The sequence below is a fragment of the Anastrepha ludens genome, chromosome 4, assembly GCF_028408465.1.
Source record: "Anastrepha ludens isolate Willacy chromosome 4, idAnaLude1.1, whole genome shotgun sequence".
Lineage (NCBI taxonomy): Eukaryota > Metazoa > Arthropoda > Insecta > Diptera > Tephritidae > Anastrepha > Anastrepha ludens.
Window position 1 is genome coordinate 114,969,829 of NC_071500.1, and position 26,625 is coordinate 114,996,453.

The 26,625-nt window shown below is 36.3% G+C and overlaps 1 protein-coding gene across 2 annotated transcripts in view; it reads left to right on the forward strand.

Annotated features, from left to right (window-relative positions):
* LOC128860697 (ankyrin repeat and BTB/POZ domain-containing protein 2) overlaps nucleotides 1-26,625 on the forward strand; it is a 160,852-nt gene that overhangs the window by 57,709 nt on the left and 76,518 nt on the right. For both annotated transcript variants that reach the window (XM_054098364.1, XM_054098365.1), the window contains exon 2: nucleotides 25,430-25,453. The gene's annotated coding sequence lies outside the window, so the exon portion shown is untranslated. The remainder of the gene's footprint in view (nucleotides 1-25,429; nucleotides 25,454-26,625) is intronic.

A 26,625-nucleotide genomic window follows, 5' to 3' on the forward strand; every position in this document is an offset into this window, starting at 1 on the left:
TTTGATGTCAATTGCCCGACGAAATCAACCTCAACCTCTGATCCTGTAGCCACACCCGGTTATCCATATAGTGTCTGGAGTAAGAGCTTTTGAGAGTATAAAAGAGTCAACGAAAGTTCAAATTGATTTGGTAATCTTTATTATATTTTTGTAGAACCATTCATGACATTTATATTTTTAACCCTCTACCGCATATAACGCCAAATATGGCTTTTACCTTTCATTGTGTTGTATTTTTATAAAAACGGGACTTAATCAAAAGAGAATAATAATTATCACATTCTATGCTTTGTTTTCTTCTCATACGCAAAACTAATTATTGTCAACAAGTGTTTTAGCTACCTTTTCCGTTATCTTTTTTTGAGTGCTTCAAGTGTGAGAACAAAAGCAAATTTTGAAGTGATTTATGTGCACTATTGCATAAAAAATAAAAGCAAGACTAAAGCAAAAAATATATAATATATTTGTATAGAAAGTGAAGTTATTTTTTGAATAAAAATATAATTTATATGAAAAGTAAGCATCTTGTGTTTGATTTTTTGTAAAAACTGACGAAGCCATATATGGCGTTTCATGCACTAAGGTAAATAATGAACTAACATGTGTGTATACATATTTCTGTTTTGTTTTTTGATAAATCGCAATGGAATTTCCTAGAAATGCATGTACGATCATTTTATGGTAACTTAAAGTATGTTTATGAAGTTAATAGAGGTGATCAAAGTGATGATGACCTTATAAGTAAACCGCCAGAACAGGAGCATATTTATGTACCAGAGACTGATGATACCGATGACTCAGATGACTATAACAAGCCTTCTACATCAAATGCAAAATCTGCTAAAAAGCCTAGACCTCCAATTTGGAAAGAAATTTGTTTTCCTCCTTATTCCAGTGAAAATTTTCCATTTCAAGGAGATTCAAAAACAGCTGATATGTTTAATTTTATTTTCAATGACGATTTGATGAACTTTATTGTAGAACAATCGAATTTAATTGCATTACAAATGGATATAAATAAACCTGTCAATATTACTCGGAACGAGATCAAGTAAAAAAGTTAAAAAATTACTTATAAAAATTATTTCAGGCATAACAATATACATGTCTTTGATAAAACTACCATCATCCAGACATTATTGGAACACATTCATTGGCCAAGAATTTGTACGTAACGCAATGACATGTAACAGATGGGAAAACATCAAATGATTTTTACACTTCAATAATAATGAAAATATAAGATCACCTGGTGAACTCGGGTTTGATAAGCTCTTTAAGATTCGACCATTGTTAGACAAAATTTGTGCTCGATTGTTGCTTGTACCCAAAGAAGAACATTTAGTGGTTGATGAACAAATAATTCCCACAAAGTGCCGCCATCACCTCAAACAGTATAATCCAGCTAAACCCCACAAATGGGGATTCAAAAATTTTGTCTTGAGCGGAGTTTCAGGTTTCAGTTACGATTTTGATATATTTGCCGGAGCTCAAAGCGATACATTCCCGGAAGGAGCACCAAATATAGGAGTAAGTGGAAATGTTGTAACGAGACTAGCAGCTAAAATACCAAAAGGAAAAAACGATCAACTATTTTTTGATAATTGGTTTAACAGTCCGAAGCTTCAGGTGTATCTAATAAAAAATGGTATATTACCTTTAGGCACAGTAAGGTTAAATCGTGTAACAAATTGTAAGATGCCAACCGAAAAAGAAATGAAAAAGTTAGGCCGTGGAAGTATGGTTGAAAAAGTAGCAGATATTGATGGAGTTGAACTTGGTCTCGTCACTTGGTTTGACAACAAAGTGGTAAATATTCTTTCAACCTATGTCGGATGTCACCCTATGTCAACGAAAAAACGGTACTGTAAAAAAGAGAAGAAGTATATTGAAATCAATTCTCCTAGGGCAGTTGATGTATATAATTATTATATGGGTGGCGTTGATTTACTGGATTCTTTACTAGGCCTTTATAGAATACAACTGAGGGCAATAAAATGGTATAAAAAGATTTTGTTTCATATGATTGATATGTGCGTTGTCAATGCTTGGATTTTGTGGCGTCGAAAGTCGAAAGAATATATGCCATTGTTTGACTTCAAGCTTGCAATAGCTGAACATCTTTGCAAAGTTGGTAAATTGAAAAAACGAGGACGACCTATATCCACACCCTCAAACTCTCCATCGGCAAGTAGAGAAAATATACCTACCAGCAGTAAAAGAAGAAAGTGACAGGATTTCCTCTTGAGTTCTGTGCGGACGGACGGAATAGGCCATTTCCCGAAATGGATGAAAAACCGACAACTTTGTCAAAATGATTGCTCTTTTCGCTCATACACTTTTTGCGAAAAGTGCAACGTATTCTTGTGCTACAACGACAAAAGGAACTGTTTTACAAGTTTCCACACCCAATAAACTTTTTTCCCAAAAATAACTCTAAACGCATATAAGGCCATATATGGCTTCATTTTTTTCTTCCAAACCGCCAAGTGAATTTTTTAATTTTTGTTAAATTCGCAATAAATTACCCTCAATCAACATAAATTTACGGTGTTTTATTTATTTTCATTATTTTAAACATGTCCATGCATTAGAGGGTTAAGACAATCCCTTTTAAATGTTGGCCGCAACTGCTCCGTAATTCCGCCATCCAAATAAATTTGTTGTAATGTTGGCTTTCAATACCTCAATCAAAGCTGGTTTATCCACAAAACATTTAGACCCATAAATAAAAGTCCAAAGGTGTCATATCACACAATCTTGGTGGCCAATACACTGCTCCGAGGCGAGAGATAAATTGCTCACCGAAACGACGACGCAGTAAGTCCATTGTTTTACGGGCAGTCTGGCTGTATGACAATTAGCGCCGTCTTGTTGTGAAGACCACGGGCTTCAGGTTCCGGCATCAAAAAGTCGTTTATCTTGGAACGATAGCGTTCGCCATTCACTGTTACATTGGCGCCAGACTCGTCTTTAAGAAATATGGGCCGATGATTCCTCCATTCCATAGGCCTCACAAAACGGTTGTTTTCAATGGATGTAATAGCTGTTATTGAATGGCACCGGGGTGCCCATCAGTCCAAATGCAGCAATTTTGCTTATAGGCGTAGCCCTTAAACCAAAAATGGGCCACATGGCTGAACAAAATTCGGGTTCCAAAATACGGATATTCGGCGAGTTTTTCAAGCGCCCAACGACTAAAATGACGACATTTTGGAAGATCGGCCGACTTCAAATCTTGGACTAGCTGTAGTTTATACGCTTTCAAACCAAGATCTTTGTGTAAAATCGCCCAAGTGGTGCCATAAGAAAAGCCAAGTTGTTGACATCTCTGCCGAATCGGTTCTTCTGGGCCTTCTTCAAACTCTCATTTACAGCCACAATTTTCTCTATACATGGTCTAATCGGTCGCGTATCATCCAATTATGCAAAACGATTCTTCATTTTGCCAATGGTTTACCCAATAGTAATAGTAATGAAAAAAGTTATCTACTGTAATTTAAAGCAATTTTTTAAATATAAATCAGGCTTAAAAAATTAAATAAAACTGAGGTTACGGCTGCCAAAGTTTAAATTTATTTAATTAGTCAAAAACTCATTAATTTGGATAATAATTTTGGACCTTTTTTTGTGTGTGACAAAAAATAGCTGCCTTTTAGAGCGCATTAGTGATGCTACTACAATAACCTATGAAGTTTGTGTTTACTTTGAGTGTGGGATTGAATATTTTTAATTGCACAATACTTTTGTTATTGTAAATATTTATTTACTTAACTCTTTTGCTACGCATAAAATGAAAAGTAATCAATTATGTGTGGCTTGCATACATAATTTGAGCTCAAAATTCCCGCTGCCGTTGTGTGATAAATATTTCTTAATAAAAATTATCATATTTCTATGCCTAGAAACTTGAAGGCATTTCGAAAATGGTTAATAAACCCAAGTGACAGCTGAGTGGGCGCTGAGCAAACACAGATGTGCCACTTATGATATTTTTGGAGTGTGTATTTTGTTATTTTTGTAATCGCTGATTTATTAGCAGCATTAACAAGTGCGTTAATTAACACAAAAAAAAACAATAAAAGAGAAATTAATAGCAAAAATTTATAAAAACACCTCATCAAATATACTTCTAATTATTCCCTTTAGGTTATCACTTCAGTAGCGCTTAGGGCTCATATTGCGCACGATTTATTACAGAGTTACAACTAATAAAAGCTTAAGCGAAGTTCGAAAATTTCAAATAAATTAAGCACCACAGCATGCGGAATATTTTATAATTCTATAAAATACTTTTTCTGCGCCAAAAAAAAAAAATTAAAAACTAGTTTTAAAATAGAGTTAAATTTTCGTCTTGCCGGCCATTGTTCACCCAGCAGTCACACTGATTAGCCAATGGCCAGCGGTCAAGTGAGCGCTTGTGCTGGACTAACACTGAACATAAGAAACCATCAAAAACAATAAGGACAGCTGTGAGCCTTAAGCGGTGATATTCCCTTTGCCGACAGCTCGGCAGCGACGCTATCACAATACTGGTCTCTTGTTCGCACTCGCTTACAATGCATTGGTGACATATGGATTTACGAATACACACACGCACACACATACTTTACCGGCACTCACTCGCTTGTGTCTATGTGTATGTATACACACTTAACTCCAATATCACAGAGGTTATTGACAAATACTTAAGCGAGAGATTTATTTATCGCCTGGCACGAACTCAACACAACGGCGAAGTTAATTAATCTTCATTAAAATAGCCAAATATTGAATACATTTATATACTCCTCTTGTATAGGCAATTTTAATGACTATCGGATAAAAAGAAATAATAAACAAAAATGCGACTCATTTCGGAAAAAACCAAATTCCTTAAGAATTATGCTACTTAAATCATCCAATTAGATATGTCCAAACAAAGAACTGGTTTACCTTGAGCAAAAAGCTAAAAATTTCATCAACTCAAGCTGCTCATGACTTCCATTTTTTCCATGTCGAACATATGGATAAAATGTTAGAAATTCTTCTTACTCTGCGGCGTTTTATGCTGCACACTTTGGAATTCAATTACAAAGGTTGCATTTATTAAAACGTTGGCTTCTTTTTGCAGCTGCATATGAAAACTGAGCTATTATTTAGCTTTATTTTCGGCTTCGATTTGTCAGTTGTGATAAGTCCATCACTTTTCGTTCACTCTCAATATGTGATGCACACTTTCTTTTGACGGTAGCTGTATATATAGAATTGGCGCTTACATCCTTTGTGGCGTGCACCTTGGTTTAAGCTTACAGGCTTAAGCGGACTCCGAACAATAAACGATTTTTTTTGTTTCATGAAGGGCTTTTCATGGCGAAATTACACTCGGAGGCTTGCCATTGCCTACTAAGAAGCGACCGCTATTAGAAAAACCTTTTGTATCATTGGCTGTTTCGTGGCTGAGGTTTCGAACCTGTGCACTTTTGAATAGTAGTCACACTCCAAGTTACTTTGTGCTGTTCGTAGCATGAAAGATGGTAATTTCTTAGACTAAGTAAATAAAAAGTTAAATTGCGAATCTTCATCAAAGCGAAAATTGTAAGCCTACTAACAGAGATATAAACTTTGCCAAATTAAAAAATAAAATAATTTTCGGGGCCAGATTGGGACAAACCCAATACTAGTAAAGAAACCATAGTTGGAATCGCAGAGTCGTGAAGATTATATTAAATATGTAACTAAGATAAGCCTACACACAAATTTAGTTGTTCCTCTTTTATGTAGAAATTATTTTAAAGCCATGACCAGATGCCCTCTAAAATATGGCCATGCTTAATTTAAACAAATATTAGCAAAAACAGAGAAATTAATTGTCAGTGGAGTCTACAGTAAACACACAAAGTACCTGTAGCTACATCGGACGGCAACAACATAGCATCCCGCGGGGCAAAACCACGAAAAGCCCATGACATAACTTAGGCGAAAACTAAAACAGAATCACGAAAATGGCAAAATGTAAGCTTGAAAACAGATGCAGAGCTCACTAACAAAACAAAAAATCGGCATCGCTGCGGCACCTTGACGAAAAGAAACGCGGAAGTCAATGAAAAAAATATTTGAAGAAAAACTCGAAATAAATTTCACACTGCGAAATTCCTTTTTGTCGAATAGCAGTTGACAGAAAAAAGTCACAGCCAAGTAATGGCAACAAAGAAATGCTTACATGGCCGCTAACAAATATTCACTAAGCAACAACAGCAACAAGATCAGACAACAACCGGCAACAACAAATTGCGGCAAGAATAACTGCACAAAAATATTCAATGAAAGGCTGCGCAGGAAGCAGCAGCAACAATAACAATAGCTAAAGAATGAGGAATGGCAAAGGTGGAATCGGAAAAAACTGCGAACAGAACCGAAAAATGCGCGACGATTTTCACGAGTGGAAGTTACCGATGCTGTGATGCCACAAAGCTGGCTATAGTGAGCGGAGTGTGGAGCGGTAGTGTAATCATAGCTGTGAATCGCAGTTTATGTTGAGGCGCGTTGCAAGTTGCGTGGCACAGTACAAACAAACAAACAGAAACAATTTCCTACGTGTTTTCAGATTTTAAGTTTTGCTAGCAAGTTTTTCGATTTGGTTGTTGTTATTGTTGTTAGCGTTATTTTTATTGCGTTTACTTTCAGAGTTGTTGTTGTTATTGCAGGTTTGTTGTTTCTTCGTTGTTGTTAGTAGGCGAACTTTCAAGTTCAAGAACCAGTTGTGTGCGTTGCAACCTCAACCGCCAGTCATGAGCGGTCGGCTGCGGCAAGCAACCTCTTTCAATCACCTCATACACACATATATACAATGGGGCATGTAGCCAGCTAAACAATCAGCTTCTTCCTCCTCAGGTGACACACTCTCTGCTCTCCATTCCACACACACACACGCTACTCTCTAACTAACTGCTCATCTGCTCACTGCGTTGCAACTTGCTGCCTTGGTCGCATATTTGTGCTTTCAACATTTTGTGGCAATAGCTTTGCTTTGTTCGAGTGGACTTTTGGCACCCTTTTTTCTGCGCGGCGTTCGATGCTCTTCTTGCCGGCTAAGTTGTAGTTAACATTGTTTTCATATAGTTGTCGTTATTGTTTTTGTAGCCTGTGGCGTTGGCTTCATTTTGCCACATTCTTTTGGCACAAGTTTTCGTCTACTTTTTATGCTTTGCAACGTATCAATGTTCGCTTTGGACTGAGGGAATTTTTTGTTGTTTTTATCATTATCTGCCTTTACTTCGTTTTTCGTGCATGTTTAGCATTTACTTATTAGCCCGTTTGTTGGATGTTGTTGTTGTTACTTTTCATTTAAGTATTTCGTTTTTCAATCTTTTCCTTTGTTTTGCTTGCGTTGTTGGCTTTATTATTGCCTTGCCACATATCCTACCGAATTGCGCAGCGTTTGTGGGCAACGCAGATACTCACTTTGCCAGGCACATTCCACCATATGGGCGTACGCATGTTCATATGTGTGTTTGTATGTAGGTATTTTGCAAAATAAATTTGTTTGTCGATTTTCATTTTTATTTTTGCTGCTTTCTGGATTATTTTATCCAACTCCTTCGGCTGCTGTTTACGCAGATGTTTACCGGCCAGGAGTAGAATTTCTATCGAGCTTTCAAATGGAAAACATGTGCGTTAGAGCCGCCATTACAGGCAGAATCCCAATTTCTGGTCCATAAGTACAAATCGTCCCCTTAGTATAACAATAGCCTATATGTGCTCATAGGCTATTATTTTTTATTGAATTTTTGGATTCTCCATCGTCGATTTTATATGTGGTCAAAATTTTTTCAAATTCTAGTTCCACAAAATGGGTCAAAACGTCAGTCAAAAACTAATAAATATTTACAGACATAACGAGATTTGAGTGAGAGCTACTTTCGACAAAAAGTTTGAAATTCATTTTCTCAAAACATCAAAAAATTTATAGGCTATTTTAATACTAAGGGGACGAAATATTATCCTTAAAGTGCAAAGGAATGCGGAGTGGACCATTCTAATTTTGGTTGAAGTGGTGACTCACCAATCACTTGCTTCCGTGCCACTTTGTTGCCAGATCCTCGCTACCAACAAGTTATACAGGTTATTCCTTTGGGGGTATATCCAGTGTGTGCGGTTGAAGAACCCTATGAGATTGTTTACGTCTATGCCGGCCTGCTCTTCGAGAGTTTCAAAAATCAGTTTGCCAAGGGTTAACATCTTCGCTTTGCAGGGTATTCACAGAGGTAGTGGATGGTAGTTTCCTTTTTCTCCATGGCACGACTTTGCCGTGGGGTTTCGAATTTTGGCATGTCTGAGAAACGCCATGCCTATTAACATAGATACCATATCCATAGAACCATTCCTCGTTACCAGAAAGTATGCTTTTTCTATCAAAGAAGACATTTTTGTAATAAACAAATGTAATATTGATATATAGAGAAATAATTTCAAAGTGGAAAATGGAAGAATCTTTTTTTATTCTCAATTTTGTTTATTATTGCAATAATCAAATTAGATTCCGACAGTTTGCGGCGATCACTTTCAGAAGAATATTCTTGTGGAAGAATAAGCGGTGCCTGGACATTAGAAGGTTCACAAAATAATCGACATTTTTTCGTCTTAGAACTTTAAGCATGCCTTAATCACAATTTAACGATCGAAAGCAAAACCTACATAATTCAAATGCACACAGATTTGACCTATAAATGAGAGACTTAAGCTACGAACTTGCAATCTACATGAACCATTCTATGAGACTAAAAACTGATAATTAAAATCAAAAATGTGATTAGCTAGTAAAAACATCACATAGGTATATCATGAAAATGTACTTTTAAGCAGTTTGAATAGCTGACAACGTTTTAACCTTTTCATGTTTCATTTCTGCTGGTAACACCATGAATCAGCATCAACTTGATGACTGGCCAATACACAGCTGATATGGCGAATTTTTTCTCTGTGTTTTGTCTTGTTTTTGTTTTTTACTTCATCATTAACAACTGAAATATATTGTTAACGAAACCGTTTTGGCAGCGCCCTTTCGCCGTGCAGCTGGAATCCGTGATGGATGACAGATAAAATGATGGACCTAACATGTATCAACTTACACACATACACACATGCATACAAGCCTACATGCACATGTGCCAATGGCTGGTTGTTGATTTTGTGACCCTTCTGTTTCTGTGTAGCTGTTATTTACGATGCTAATAATTATTATGATGATGTAGTCAGGGGTGTGCTGCCGATGGTGTTGTGGAATGCCAACCTGCAAGCGTGGACTGTCCAACAACCAAAAAAAATCTGTCTTGGCCGTCACTACCTCTGCTCCATCCATGCACTGTTTTGTTCTACGACCTTATGCCGTTTTTGTATCACCTCACCACACTTACGAACAGTCGCTTTTTTAAGTGCGTGCGCATAATTACGCTGTTTTGTATTAAGGGCATTTACTTGTTCAGTTTTTTGAATTACTTTTGGTTTTTCGGTTTTTTTTTCGTTTTCATTTCACGACTAAATTGCTTGGCATGCCAGTGTTTTATATTTTTAATTTTGTTGTTGTTTTAATGTTAAAAGTACATTGTACGTATGTATATGTTTCGTTACCGTCAATGGTAGCTTTTAGTGTGATTAACAACAATTTTAATTTAAGCAAATTATCATGTCTGTTCCTTTAGTCCCCGAATGAACAACAATGAGGCATCTTATTTTTCATCTAGATACGATGCCTGTGACATAGTGTTTAACAGATTCTTATTTTTTTCTTAACATTATAGAAGAAATCAAGAATAAAATAAAGTTAGTTATAGTACAAAATTAGTTGCCACCATAATTCATCCACCTAATCACTTAACATGCAAACCTTTTAATTCAAATTTCATTTTAGGCACTTTAGAATTTTTTGTCTTTTACCAAAAAAAATTTTTTTTATACTCACCGGGTTTTTATTTATATCATCACTTCCAAGACAACATTTTTTGCTTCCTCAGTGATGAATAAATAAATACATTACATAGAGCACCATCTGGTTTGTGTTTTATCGGCTTAATAAAATTGACAGTAGGTTTATTCACCTAGGCTAGTAAACATTTAAAATTAGCAAATGCTTAGAAGCTGTTTGCTCAGTAATCAGCTCTCTCCTTCTCTCTTGGCGCATCAGTTACCTTAGCAAGGCTTTCTAACTCTAGATAATTTCAGTAAAACTGAAATTTGTAGGCAAACTTCGCTCAGGGAATTGTGTCGGTGTGTCCAGGACCAGTATGACATGGAATGCATCCTGGCACACCGCTTAAATTAGGATATGATTTTCTACAAGGATTTGGTTTCTACAAAATGCAAATTTAATACATTTTTTCTTCTATTAGTAAGGTAAAACAACACAAAAAACGTGCTAGCCGGTGTTACTATCGAAAGCAAATCAAAGACTGCAAGAAATTTATTTCAATTGCGTATCTGTGAAATCAAGAAAAATATGTTTTGTTTTTCTTTATTGCGTTTGTAATTATCATAAATTATTGAAAGAGTAAATTAAACGTAATTTTTTTCAAATTCTCTCATGGAAGGCCGCCGTGATCGAATGGCTTGGTGCGTGACTACCATCCAGAATTCAGAGAGAACGTAGGTTCGAATCTCGGTGAAAGACCAAAATGAAGAAAAAGTTTTTTCTAATAGCGATCGCCCCTTGGCAGGCAATGGCAAACTTCCAAGTGTACATCTGCCATGAAAAAGCTCTTCGTATAAAAATATCTGCCGTTCGGAGTCGGCTTGAAACTTTAGGTCCCTCCATTTGTGGAACAACAACAAGATGTGATGTGTCACAAATAAGAGCATATATATATATATATATATATGCATATATATATAAGGCGTTTTTCAATAGGTGCGCTTCAACTTTTTTCCGATGGGGAGGGCGATCGACGCAATATTTTTTATTTTTCGCTTGTCATTTGTAAACTTCATTAGTATACATTTCATCATGGAACGCTACACACTTGAGCAACGATTGCAAATCGTGCAAATTTTTTATGAAAATAATCGTTCTGTTGCTGCTACTTTAAATCCAAATAATTCCAAAAAATCATCTTCAGTGATGAAGCTCACTTTTGGCTCAATGGCTTTGACAACAAGCAAAATATGCGTTACTGGGCAGAAAGCAATCCACACGTGATTCATGAGGCACCGTTGCATCCCGAAAAAATCACTGTTTGGTGCGGTTTACATGCCGGCGGCGTAATTGGCCCATATTTTTTCGTTGACGAGAACGATCGCCACGATACTGTGAACGGAAATCGATACCGCGACATGATAAACGATTATTTTTGGCCGCAATTGAATGGTATGGACTTAGACGACATGTGGTTTCAACAGGACGGGGCCACAAGCCACACAGCACATGCTACAATTGATTTGTTGAGTAAGTTCGATGAGCGCATTATTTCCAGAAATTGACCGGTCGAATGGCCGCCGCGCTCGTGTGATTTGACGCCTCTAGACTATTTTCTTTGGGGTTATGTGAAGTCATTGGTCTACAGTAACAAGCCGGCGACGATTTGTGAGCTCAGAGCCAATATTGAACGCGAAATTGCTGGAATTTCGGCCGATTTATGCAAAAGAGTGGTCGAAAATTGGGTTCAACGTTTGGTCTTCGTAAAACGTGCACGCGGTGGTCATACAAAAGAAATCGAATTTCATACTTAAATGTATATGTTCAAACTCGATAATAAAAAAAAAAATTAGTTAAAAAAGTCAAACCGTTTGTGTTTTATTCAAAAAAAAAAATTGAAGTGCTCGATGGAATTTCACCAACGTTTTCCGCTTGGCCATGCAACTCATAATTCATTAGTTTTTCCTCAAAACTGGTTTTGAGTAAAGTGTGAGAGCAATGGATGTTACTGCGCGTACCCCATCATAAAGTCGCTCGATCTTGGTCACGTAGGCAAAAGTAGTGTTGTAAAACGTAAGCTGAGCTTTAACAAAAAATATAACATCAGCTAATTGTACATAGTTAGCGAATTTGTGCGGGTGGTCTTAACTACTCTCCTTGTCGAGTTCGAAACGTCCTCGTTTCAGCTACTAAAAAGCTGTGGCTCAGCGGTTCGAATAGTTAGATTCAAAATACGACTTGTTGGCTTTGTAGACCGGATCGTTTTTCACAGCACGTTAAGGTTGTAAATGGGTAGTTAAAAGCGTTATTAATGTTGAAGCTTAATTGAGCTTAAATTCCATACTTTTGAACAATAAATTTGTTTGATTCTATACTATGATTACATGATTATACTATGATTACGTTAAAATTAAAATGAATGTAACTCATCAAAGGATGGTGAAAATTAAACTTAGTTTAAAGAGTCTATTTACAATTCTAATTTTATCAAGAAGTTGTAAATAATCAGAATTGATAATATATTTCATTTTCAGATAAATTTTTTACGCTTACGAATTTTTTTCACGTCATTGTAGCAATATAACTTCCACGACTTAAACTCTCATACGAAACAAAAAAGGCTCAACAACACTTATCGTAAGTTGCTTTTATGAATGATTTTTCCATCGATCAAGACCGTGCTGCCTAGATCCTTTTCCACAACTTTTTCAACAAATATCTTGTTAAATTTATTTCCTAGACGTCTATTTCTCTTCAAAAATACTTTTTCACCAGGCTCATAGGTTTTCATTTTATTATTTTTATTCCGTCTACCTAAAACGTTCCCCTGCTCTTGGCACAATCTTTCGCGTATCATTTCCAAATCCTCATTCGAAGAGTTATGAAGAATGTCGATAGGTTTAGCATTTGTAATAGAATGAATGGTGTTGTTGTACTTATGAGTAGCCAGTAGCACCAATTCAATAGTCTCGTTCAGCTGTTGTTGTTCTCTTATGCATCGGGCAATTTCCATTAAGGTTGAATGGAATCTTTCAACCTGCCCATTACTTTGGCTATGTAACGTCGGAATGAAAAATTGTTCGATTGAAAAGTTGTCCCTAAGAAAAGTTTTAATTGTCATCGAATGAAAGGCTTTCTCATTGTCTGAAACAATAGTTTTGGTGTTTTTAAATATTAGGAGTATTTCTAGCAAGGCTTCCTTGATATCTAATGTAGAGCGCGATTGAATTGGTTTTACTACAGCGTATTTCGAAAACTTATCCATACAGGTTAGGAAATGTTGCTTGTCGGTAAAAAAAATGTCCATGTGTAAGATCTCGCCAGGCGTCTTTGGAATAGGAGTTTTGCCTATTTCGAGATTTACTGGTTTACGCTGGTATTTATTTGCAATAATAGCGTTTAACATTTTTTTGACGTGATAACGTCTTATAATTCGATTTAACAGGCTGCACGCACGAAAAAATGTGTCGTTACCTTGCTCATTAGTGTTACCTTGCTCATTGCCGTTACCTTGCTCATTTGTCGTTACCTTGCTTATTGTCGTTACCTTGAATGAACTGCAAGCGAAAGCGCGGAACGAACGACAAAGCAAACAAAGCAAACGAAAGGCAACGTTCGACATCTTGCTCTCTCCTATTTAAGTGAGCGTATATATGTATGTATATGCGCAAATGTACATATATAAATTCACGTATTTGTATTTGCATATGCCTTCTCATTGATTACACAGGCCGACAAAATTTAACCAACATTCAGACCCAGAAACCAGACTATATATTTCCGAAGGTTTATGATGCGCTGAATCCAAATCTGGCCTCAGAATTGCTCTATTAGTTTGAGTTTTCGAGATATCCTAACCTAAAAGTGCAAAAAACCCCATTTTTGCCCATATTTGAGGTTATGTAGCCTTGCAGATGTTTTCTTTCAACAAAATTAAAGGATGGCATCTTTAAATACAATCCTTCTTTTTTCAAATGGCGTTTTGTTTGCTCAAATATCATTTTTTTTCGCAGAGATATCGCATTTTGAAATTTTCATGTTTCGAAATTTTCCTACACCTGAAAATCGATTAAGATAACATAGACATGAAATATTCGATTACTAATTTTCTTGAATTGAGTCTTATTTTTCTTAAAATTTTGTCTCACACCATAAGTGTGCTGACTCACCACATCCCTACACTATCTAACCTTTGGGTACCGAGTCACACACAGCCCTAACCCCTAGAAACCACCCCTATCATACCGCGAGCAGGCTAACCCACATAACCGCAAGCAGGCTTTCCCACAAACTCCAAATTTACATACTATTAATCCATATATTTCAGGCCCTCAAACCCAAGAAAATTAGTAAGCGACTATATCATGTCTATGTTATCTTAATCGATTTTCAGGTGTAGGAAAATTTCGAAACATGAAAATTTCAAAATGCGATATCTCTGCGAAAAAAAATGATATTTGAGCAAACAAAACGCCATTTGAAAAAAGAAGGATTGTATTTAAAGATGCCATCCTTTAATTTGGGTGAAAGAAAACATCTGCAAGGCTACATAACCTCAAATATGGGCAAAAATGGGGGTTTTTGCACTTTTAGGTTAGGATATCTCGAAAACTCAAACTAATAAATTAATTTTAGTTATCAATCCGAATTTTGCATGGACAGAGAAGCAGATATTAGTTTGAATTATTTCGGATACTTTTCCTTGTAGACTAGTGTTATTATTAATTTGATTTACTTGAAGAATTTAAAATAAAACCAAGTTTGTTAATAATACCTGTTGTTTTAATGTTATTATTATTAATTTTTTTATTATATATGAAGGAAAAAATGTATGGTAATATTTACCACATACCTTATAAGATATGTTGTATACTAGTATATGTATATAAACATGCATATACATATACAATTTCGCGCAATTTTAAAAAAGAATAAATCTATATGTAAAGATGCATACAAATTATATGGACATATCAAATATACGAATCCATTCCGTACGCAAGCAAATGTAAGCTAATGTGCTTGAACTGCAAGCGAGAGCGCGGAACGAACGACAAAGAGCACAATCGGTCCCCGCGTTCGGCAACGTTCGACATCTGGCTCTGTCCTACTTGAGTGAGCATATATATGTATGTATATGTATGTATATGGGCATTTGCATATAAATTCACATATTTGTATTTGCATATGCCTTCTTCCTGTGTGCATGGTAATGAACCAATTCTCTGTTGAGAATAAACGATGAAAGGAAAAATAGGAAATGAAAGGGAGTGTTTCAAGTGTAATGTGTCTTGAGAAAGTCAAATCGATGATGATGCATCTAAGTGTTGTTGACTTATTAACGTCTGATGCACAATCGAAATTGAAGATATCTTTCATGAATTTGATAAATGTTTCGTCATTTTTCACGTTTGTGTAAATGTAACTTGACCTATTCCATTGCAATTCCATTTACCTCCTCCTCTATATCCATACAAAATATCTACCAAGCAAATAAAATTAAAATTTTGTTTTGAAAATTGCAACCATTCCATCAATATTTTCTTATGACGTTGTCACGTTAAACTATCGTCAGTATACCGACTTTACAGACAACCTCTTTTTGATATTTGGGAAATAATATTCTCGAGAAATTTGTTTAAAGTTCTCTTGCAGACAACGGTGTGCGCGATTATGCTCTGCAATTACTGTTTTCTAATTGATCCGTTTTATTTATCAAATCTATCACAAAAATTTCTGTGTGGAGAAATTTCACTCCCGGGAAGAGTGAAACTAAATCGTTTTGTATTTCGGAAAGTGTTGGTAGGTCACAATGAATCGCGTTCGTATTATTTGGATTTATTACGGTTTTAAGACATTCAAACAAGTTTCCGAGCGAATCGAAGGAAATTGTATGGCGGACATGTTTCTGAAAAATAATTTTTGTCACTTTATTTAGGTATGACGCTTTTGTTAGTATTAGTTGGTTTTTTAATTGATTTATGGGGCATTTGACCGTTTTTACAACATTACTCAACGATTCCTCACTATGAGCTGTATCTATTGATTCACTCATATTATTTATGAACTGTCTGGAGAGCGCGTCTGCCACCTTGTTTTCACTTCCTGGCTTATAATGAAACGTAGGAGCAAACTCTTCGACGAAAGCACGCCACCTTTTCATTTTAGTGCTAGGATTTTTATCCGAAATTGAAAAGATAAGCGGCTGGTGGTCAGTAAAAATATGGATGTTTTTGACGCCATATAGATAGTGCCGAAGGGCCTTCAATGCCCAAACTATAGCTAGTAGCTCACGCTCATTGGTGGCTTAATTTTGTTCTGTTCGAGAGAGCGTTCGGGAAATCATTGTTATGGGCCTATTTTTCTGGAACAAAACCGCGCCCAAAGCATTTGAAGACGCATCTGTGGTCAGATCGAAAGGGCAGCTAAAATCCGGGTATTGGAGCAAAACATCTTCAGAAGCAAGAATTTTCTTAACTCTGTTAAAGGCGGACATGGCTTCGGGGTCCAATTTTATTCGGATTTTTTTTGACTTGTTAGCTTCTACGTGCCCATTCTCTCCTCGCAAATATTTCGTTAGCGGTTTTACGATGGCTGCATAATCTTTCACGAACCTGCGGTAATATCCCGCAAGACCAAGGAAGGATCGTAGAGAGCGTAAAGTTTCTGGAACTTTGTAATTTAAAATATCGCTTATTTTGTTTGGACAAGTTCTTAAACCGTTCTGCGACACTACAAATCCTAAAAACTCCACTTCTTTTTGGAAAAATTTGGACTTTTCGGGCGAAACGCTCATACCGGCAGTTTCTAATTTGTTTAAAATTCTTTTAATGTCATTCAGATGCAAATGCTCGTTTGGTGAAAAGATAATTATATCATCGATATAAACATGGCAGGTCTTACCGATTTCGTCACGCAGGATATCGTCTATGGCTCGTTGAAAAATGCTTGGAGCATTTTTCAAACCAAATGGCAAGCGGCAAAATTCGTACTTGCCATTATTTACACTGAATGCTGTTTTTGGTCTATCTTTCTCGCGCAAGTTGATTTGGTGGATTCAAATCTAGCGTGGAGAAAAACTTTGATTTTCCTAAATTGGACAGGATGACTGAAGTGTCCGGTATGGGATATCGATCAGAGATGGTGTTTTCGTTAATTTTCCGAAAGTCTATCACCATACGCAGTTTTTGTTTGCCATTTTCGTCAATGCCCTTTTTTGTTACTACGTGGACGGGCGAATTATAGGGTGAACACGACTTGCGAATTATGCCATCTCCTAAGAGTGATTTTATTTCGGAGTTTATGAGCTCTGCTGCTGAAATCGGGTACGGGTAGCTTTTGCTAAAAATTGGGTTTTCTGTAGTGGTACGAATTGTAGCCTCGACATTGGTATTGTAGGGTAGGGAACGATTTGGGTGAGTAAATGCATTAGTGTTTTTATTAATTAATTGACGAAAGTCATTTTGAACACTTGCAGGCACGGAATCATCGTTAATTGTAATCAAGTTGACTTGATTGCAACAAAGGTGCTGAAGTTTTACCTTACCATCCCGATAATATACAATAAATACCCTGCATTAATATCAATTTTTGAGTCAATTTCTTTTAGGAAGTCATAACCAATTATGCCATCGAAGGTTTTTAGATTATCAAGTAAATAAAAAGTCGAGGTGTGGTTGAGAACATTAACCAAACATTTTTTGTCTATGAAATTTTGCCCATTTATTGATTTTAGCGTAAATGGGGTTTTCATCTCCTTAATTCCGTCGAGAAATTGAAAATGTTTAATAAAATTTTTTGAAGTGCCTGTATCTATTAATATTTTTAGCTCCTGACCATTCGCAGTAGTTTTAGTGATGAAAGGTAGGAGCGACTTTAGTTTAAAAAATTTATTTCGGAATCATTTTTAGATTCGCATGTATGGTAAGGCTCTTCGGAATAACTTTTAAAATTGGAGATATCATAGTCGTCGTAGTGTTCTTCGTTTTCAGATTCATCAGAAACTATGCCAATATTGTCTGGCATATAATTAACCCGCTGTGTCTTTCCACCAGGTCTCTGGGAAGAACCGGATGGCTCACGAGAACGTTTAAATACAATTGCTTGATTGGGCGTTTTAGAAATGATTGCACTATTTTGAGTGGCATTATTTTTTCGATAGATAGATGTGCCATGGTCAACTCGGTCCATTGGACTCGGTCTATTGTTGTGATTTGGTAAACGATTTGGTTCATTTTGTGAATTAAAATTATATTGCGGCATTGTCGCTCTTACTTTGTTTGGTTTAACTGAACTACCCATTGCAAAGGTTTGGGCGAAATCATAGCGCTTGTGATTCATCTCAAGCTCCTGTGCAACGGCCAAGGCAGTGGGCAGATCCTTTGGTGACGAGGAAAATAATATGTCACATAGCGGACGGCGAAGACCTGAAATGAATACTCGTAGAGCGTTTGCTCTTGCACGATCGTTTAGAGCCTTTATAACTTCGTCGTTGCCACTATTCGTCATTATTTGCTTATTTATGATAAGCGTAAAATGTTTGTCCACCGAGTCATAGTAGTCTGCAATTGACAAATGACCTTGCCTGAGAATACTTAGTTCAGTTTCCAGAACATGAACTGGTCTTTTATCTGCATAGGTTTGGTCTAACCTGGCGATTATTGCCTTAAAATTTAGCACCGTATTGAAAGACGACAGTGTTGAACTCGCCGCACCAGTAATTTTATTCCGGAAAATACCCATTGCCACGTAATATTTTTCGGAACCTTCAGGGTAGTAATTAATGGCAAAGGCGGCAGCGGAGCGCCAGGCTGGGTAACACGAGGCATCGCCACGAAATTCGGGTAAAGACTTTACTAAGTCCAAACTAGCATTTCCTGACTCTGTTAAAGGGTTAATTGCGACGGGTTGGTAGGGCTCAACACATGGTGGTTTAAGGCGATTTAAGGCTAGAGTAAGTTCTTGAATTTGGGCCGTGAACTCTGCCCTAGCACGCTCGGTTGAGACTCTTACGATATCTAAAACTAGCTCTCTTGTGATTTCCATTCTGCAGAAACTACAGATATCACGATGATTTCTGGTGACTGTAAACAACTATGTGTAAACTGAACAATCTATGGTTCGTTTTCCGCACTATGGAAAATGTATATTTTTACAGCCGTAGAAGTTAAAAGACTGGGTGTACCATTTGTTTTAACTGTTTTAAATGAGATTATGTTATGTAATCTGACAAATTATATTACTATGATTCAAAATAATTCACGGAAATCTATGTTTCTTTTCGCCTGATACAGCAATTTTTTTAATATGGAAAACTTTGTAGTTTTTGTTTTTAATTGAAATGAAAAATTCTATGCGAAATTTTCCAGAAAGAAAATATTTAGCTAATGTTACTATAGAACACGTGTATGTTACGTAAGTTGGGAACTAAGTTTCAATAACTTTGCACAAATGCAGTGAAATCTTGTTATCGCCTGATATAGCGATTTTTAATTTTTCAAGTTTGCCGTTTTTAAGATGGAAAACCCAATTGATGAAAAAAATAACTTTTTATTGTTTCTTACGCAAGTATATTGAACCTTTTTTAGTTTTGAACACGTGTATGTTACGCAATTGGGAAAAAATTTCACCTCAATACGACACGAAAAGGGACTATTAACACTTTAGTCTCAAATTTTATATTTTATTTCTCACATGAAATAATTATCAGATCTAATTATTACTTCCATATGTAATTACGAAAACTGATTCAATAAGTTTAGAGTTAAGATAAAGGCTTCTTATATGGAATTCCACAGTATCCCAACTGTCCAAGTAGGTGTAGGCGAAAAATGTATGATTCACTGCTCCGGTAGATTATGATCCTGGTTCTTTTGAGTCCTGTCGCTTTGTTCGGCCTTCCTTATAGGAATTATTCTTGCATAATTGGTCAGTGCGGTTGACCATTCGAAACAAGTTGCGAAATATTTATTTGACAGGCCCCACGTTGGGCGCCACTTAATAACTTTATAAAAACTCGAGTTGGACCTTCGGTTTCAATGTCAATCTTTATTCTGTTCTTTAACTAAAATGCTTCGCTCAATCAAACCCCAGCTCGATGGAATTTCACCAACGTTTTCCGCTAGGCCATGCAACTCATAATTCATTAGTTTTTCCTCAAAACTGGTTTTGAGTAAAGTGTGAGAGCAATGGATGTTACTGCGCGTACCCCATCATAAAGTCGCTCGATCTTGGTCACGTAGGCAAAAGTAGTGTTGTAAAACGTAAGCTGAGCTTTAACAAAAAATATAACATCAGCTAATTGTATATAGTTAGCGAATTTGTGCGGGTGGTCTTAACTTATACATATATATGTTTGGGGCGTACACCCGTTTTGGGTGTTTGGCCGAGGTCCGAGATATATATATATATATATATATATATATATCAAGGAATAGACGATCATAAATAAATTGAGTTACCTCTTAAATTGTATTTTGAACCATTTCAGTCCTCATGTCCATACTAGAACTCCCTATCCAACACTTTTGATTCAACTGACTGGCTTTTCACCATTAAGAATATGCTACCGATTGGATACCTGATGATAAATTTTTGGTGTAGCTGAACTCTCTGCGATCTCAGGGATCCGTACGTCATGCGGACAGCCTTATTGTGGGTTATACGGAAAGAGGACAATCGTTTGATTTATTTGAATATCTCTTAAGATATTTTGAGAACATAACACATAGGTGTAAATTCCAAAAAATAGACAGCATCAAATTACCTGAAGTTCTGGCCTCCCTGATGAATAGAGAGCCAAAAAAAATTGCTTATGTAAAGCCAGTGTAATTAAAGCAGCATAAAAGATTTTAAAAAAATTTAAGAACTTCAGCTGACTATAAAATTTTATATTTACAAGCGCAGCAAATTACACTGTTTCACATATTTTCAATTTTTTGTGTGCAAATTACGTCACTATCCAATTTTTATGTGGAAGCGCTCGCTGATTACAAAAATCGAGGTAATTTGCTTTTATGGACAAGCTTTCGAGATATTTGAAATTGAACAGCTGTCCAACCGAAAAACAGTGGTTCCACTTAATTAGGGATATCATAAAAACTAGCTCGATAATTTTAATACAACCTAGTTTTATATTTTCTTACAAGAAAGTTGTTAATAATCAGAGGAAAATACCTAACGCGTTATTTTTTAAACTTGTTCCTGCTAAATTTTGCATTTTTCCATTTTTCCAAAGCGATGTTTGTAGTATTTATAGGGACCTTTATTAAAATAAAAAATAAAAATAATCATTGGCGCTTACACCCTTTTTGAGTGTTTGGCGGAGCTCCTCCTCCTATTAGGGGTGTGCGTTGTGATGTTGTTTCACAAAAATGGGGTGGGGGGAACCTGCAGTTTTAAGTCGACTCCGAATGGCAGATAATTTTTATGAAAAACTTTTTCATGGCAGAAATACACTTTGAGGTTTGCCATTGTCTGCTCAGGTGCGAGTGCTATTAGAAACAATTTTTTTTATGATTTTGGTGTTTCATGCATGGAGATTTGAACCTACGTACTTCCGCATGGTAGTCACGCACCAACCCTTTCCACTACGATGACGTCCAAAATTTTATTTTTATTATCTTTCTTTGGCTATATTGCATATAAAGATTCTCCAAAACTAGCTCGATTTTCAAATTAGCGAGCTATTCTACATAAGAATTGGGTAAAGGCATTCGGTGCGAGTTTTCGCTGTAAAACAGTGTTATTGGTAGTTTTTATAATCAAAAACATTGTTTCACAACGCCTGTTTTATGTTTTGATGTACCTATTAGCTTTTATATTCTTGTGATAACATTCTGGCCAAACTGATAGCCAAAAGCAAAACAAACAAAATTTTATTACCTTGTTTTTATGAATCTTAAATACAGCTAATTCCACAAATGAATTTTTGATTCATTGCGTTCACGTTTCTTGATTAAAAATATTCATTTTACTGCCTGCTCATGGTAGCTAGAATGTATCTCTGAATGAAGGTCTTTTCAATAAATTTTTAAGCGTACTTAAAACACAAAATAATCACTGTAACTCCAAACTCTTAAAACAAAGGGTCGAAATGAGTAATAAAAAATAGTTTTAATGTTTCTCAACGACTTCGTATTTTATTTCTTGTATGTTTGCGAATTTATTTATACTTTTACTTCTCTAACTACAAAATGTTTTGCTGCTGTAACTGGCTCTTGCGTTTATTGCCAGATTTTAGCATATTTACGGCTCTTTTTTGAACATCCCATTGCAGTTGCAACACCACCAGCATCATCACATGCAACACAGTCGTACTTCCATGCAAATTTGTTATTCTTCCTTTCCATGCAACCAACCATAATTCGTTTTTTGTCGCAAGCATTTATGGATGTTGGCAACACTGTCCGCTACTCTGCAAAAAGTAACGGTTATTTTATGATACACTACTTTTTATCGATTCTGCAGTTGGGTAATTTTTATTGTGCTGCAGCTTGTTTGACTCTTGCGCATATTCGAGTACCTACAAATTTACCGTACCAAGTACAGCGCAGAACAAGAGCAACAAAACGCGCAACATAACTTTTTACAACTATTCCACCGTCGTTGGCTGGTTATGCTGTGGGGGCGGCTTTACAATTTTGGTAACACGTTTGCGGGCATCCAAATTAGCATTCCGCCCGCAGTGCACGACGGACGACTAGTTGGCGAAATATTTTTATTACATTACCCAATAAAATTGTTTTCGTTCATTTTCCAATGTATTTAACGTTTCTGTTTCTGTGTTTGTTGTGGCATTTGTGCGCTAGTGTCTCTATCAACATCGACTAGCCAACGTCAGTCGGTTAGCTTCGGCTTTACCGTGGTGACTTTGGCTACAATTATTCTGCACCGACTTGTTGCATGATAATGACCCTGCCGTTGTCCGAAGAAAGAATTGCTAACACGCTTCTAAATCTGTTTATTACTCGCTTCCCAGAGCGTACGTTGCGCCTCCGCATTGGCAATGCGCCTGGATTTAAAGTCCGATTCTCATTTTTCTTCGCTGTCTCGAGACGATTTTATCGCTTTATATGCCTGCAAGTTATTGTATTTTGACTTTGGCTTTAACTGTGCATTTTGCTTTGACTGTGACTTTGATTCTGGTTTGAGTGTAGTTGTGTGGTTGTGGCATATCAAAACGTTTATTAATTTATTTAAATTCAAGTCCTGCGGCTTTTCTACACTGTTTGACACTGCGATCGCTCCCCGTTCAGCCTACTTTTTTATTGATTGCATACAATTTATGAGGTGCAATAAGAGCGCATAGCTCACATAGCTGGCATAGTGGATTTGTGGGTGTTTACTGTTGGCTGCCTCCAACGCAATTCTTCATTACGACTTGGTTGCATATTTTGCAATAAATAAATTGGGATTGTTTTTGGATGGAGTTTGAGGTCAAACAGTAGGTTAAGTGAAAACTCGCGTGGCCCAAGGAAAGGAAAGGACTCTTATACATATCTTTACTATCTCGATCGGAGAGAAAATATTCCTGCATGGTATATATATTTTTATTTTTATTTTTATTTTTATATACATGCTTTTACATTTGTTTGATCGTAATATTTGCGAAAATGGATAGAAAGATGTGTTAATTCACCGGAAAATTCATCAATCGGATCCCTGGGCGACAAAATGGGACGAAAAAAGAAAGAAAAATAATATAGCAACTATGTCCTGCCGTTGTCCTTAAGTATCACAATTACCCAGTTACTGTGTATTGAAGTTTCCCTAATTTGGTTTGTCCAAAAATGGTAAGAATTGGCCAACAGAAGAGGTTTTGTGTTCCATCAGGACAACGCAAGGCCACACACGTCTGCAATGACTCACCAAAAACACCGGCAGCTTGGTTGGGAAGTTTTAAAGCATCCACCATATAATTCGAAACTGGCACCAAGCGATTACCACCTTCTTCTCCCGTTGCAAAGCTTCCTGTGTGATTAGAAATTGGCATCAAGAGAAGATCGATGGTATTCTAGAGTTTTTCTTCTATGAGACAGGCATTATGAAGCTACGTTTAAAATGGCAGGAAATTAGACAACAAAACGGTGCATATTTGACCCAAATCGAAATAATGGATTCTTTTCTCCTAAGTAATGTATAATTGGCGCTTACACCCTTTGTTGAGTGTTTTGGTCAAGCTCCTCTTCCTATTTGTGGAGTGCGTCTTGAAATTTTTTTCAACAAATGGAAAATATGTCTAATATTTTTTTTAATATTAAGCCACAGTACTAGTCTTATGTCACAAAACCTAAAAGTATTCAATTAACTCAAGATATCGTTCGATAATTAATAAAACTGCTGATAGAGCATCGCTTTTTAGGTTTACCACCAACATAAACAAATGGAAAAACGACTTTTTTCTGTAATCGACAGTCATGACTAAGTATTACAAATAGCCGCCTTTAAGATCGTCTATGGTAACATTTTTAAATACAAAATACCCCCTTAATCAAAAAGTTCCCGGAATATATTCAGATAATTCAAAATACAAGTTTTTCCTCAAAAGTGATATTATCGCCTTCAAAGTACTTCACATCAACTGCAACGCACTTATACTAATGTTTGATTCACCTCTCGAAACATTTCTGGAACTCAATTTTCGGTATAGCCATTAGAGCTATAAAAACACGCTACCCGTACTAGTGTTTTAACTCGTTTCGTTCTTAGTCAAAAAAAGATGTGTCTCCAGTAATGATGCGTTCTTTGAATGTTGGGAGGAATCAGCCTTGGAAATCATGTCTTTGGTGATATCAACGCGGTCTCTTTTTTGCATGAGATTCAGGGCCTTTGGTACCAACTTTGCAGCAACACTGCGCAATTACAAATCATTAACTAGAATGTCTTGAACGGATCCACAAGTATTGTTCAAGTCCTCTGCTAGCTCTCGGATGGTTAATTTGCAGTTGCTGATCATCTTTTTTTCATTACATTCAGTTTTCGATGTCGACTTCCTGCCACTACTTTTTCTATCCTCGATAGACACATGATCTCTTCTGAAGCGTTCAGGCCGGCCACTCGGTGCGGCAAATAGCTGAGTAACATGAAAAACATTCTGTCAGCATTTTTGAGATTTTCGCACCATTGAATCCATTTTTAACGCAAAACTTAATACCAAATCGGTGTTGTAAATTCAAATCCGTTAAGACTGTAGAAAATCGAAAACACGTGTAACGGTAGATTTACTCAGGACGACGTAAGTTTCACAAATGTCAAGCAATGGTGATAAAGTTACAGATGTGGGAACCTAATAAAAAACACAGAACTCAAATAAGTTTACTTAGAGTGTCACCTGGCGGTTGTACCGGGAACATTTTGATCAAGGCGGCACTTCTTTTATTGAGATGGTAGGGTATTGAAAAACTCTTTAAATCGATCCGTCTTCGCAACAAGATCTCCAATGGAACCATTTTTAATTTAATTTAATTTTCTTTTTTTTTCCAGCATAAGCAAACGATTTATAATTTTCCTTCACTAATTATCTCGCATTTCTTTTCTTTTCAGATGGAACATTTTTCATTACTTCAAGTAAGTTTGTTTCGTATTTACTACTAATTATTTTGTTTTTCATTCAAAAACTTGATTTGCATGACCAAGCGCAGATTGAAAAATTCTTATACATCTTTCTATCACCTCCGAGTAAACTCTGAGACAGTATTTTCATGATATTACATTTTTCTTTCCGCATTTTCGACTTCTTTAACATATACCCACAACAACAATAACAACACCAAGAGCACCATTCACTGTTCAACGTTCAGTAGTCAACGTTCCCATGAAATACATTAATAGCTTTGCAATTTTATTATTATTTCATTGTTGTGAGCAGAATAAGATCTATTGCTAAGACTTCCGCAGCTTCCTACTGCGCTGTGAAAAGCCTGGAAAGCTCGCCACAAGAATGCTGTTAATGGCAGTACATAAATAGTTCGCCAATAACTTAACAGCAATATGTAAGGCCACTGAAGTAAGGAGAACTTCAAGTGTAAAAAGTGGGCTAATGTTGTTCGTACACTAAATTAATAATCAGTTCCGTTTTATGTTTAGCACGAAGAAAATGATTTGCATGAGAGTGCAATATCATTAGTTCTAGAACGAGTGGAAATTCCGACGATGAAGTGGAACTATTGCACATATTTTCATTCAAAGAAGCAATATTAGCGAACAGTGAACAGTGAACAGCCGCTAACGGAGTGGTGAATGATGGAGTAAAGTATAATTTGAGTTGAGTTGAGTGGAGAATTTACGCCATGGGGCGCTGTAAGAGATGGGTTGGTGAAATTGCGGCAATGAATGATGGCCAAAACTTATTCATTAATTTGGAAAGGAAGTGCTGCAGCTGTTACCGTTAACAGTGGCTGCGGTAACTATTGAAAACCACTATTAAACTCAATTGTGCAATAAATTAGCGCAGTTTGGTAGTCAAAAAAGAAAAGAAAAAATATATAATTTAAAAACACTAATGAAGAAATATTACATGAATATGGTATGTATACCATACAGTTAAAAGAATCGAGCATCAACATAAAATAACTTAAAGTGCTTCTGGTGTTAAGCAGTGCAGGTCACTTTACTCTCTGCAAAAGTGTGACATGCATTAACAACAATAAAGTGGCAACAAAATCGGTAGGTAGTAATAAAAAGGAAAGACAGACGAGAAAATAAGCGAGGAGGAGTTCAAGCAACTGTTTGGTCGGTGT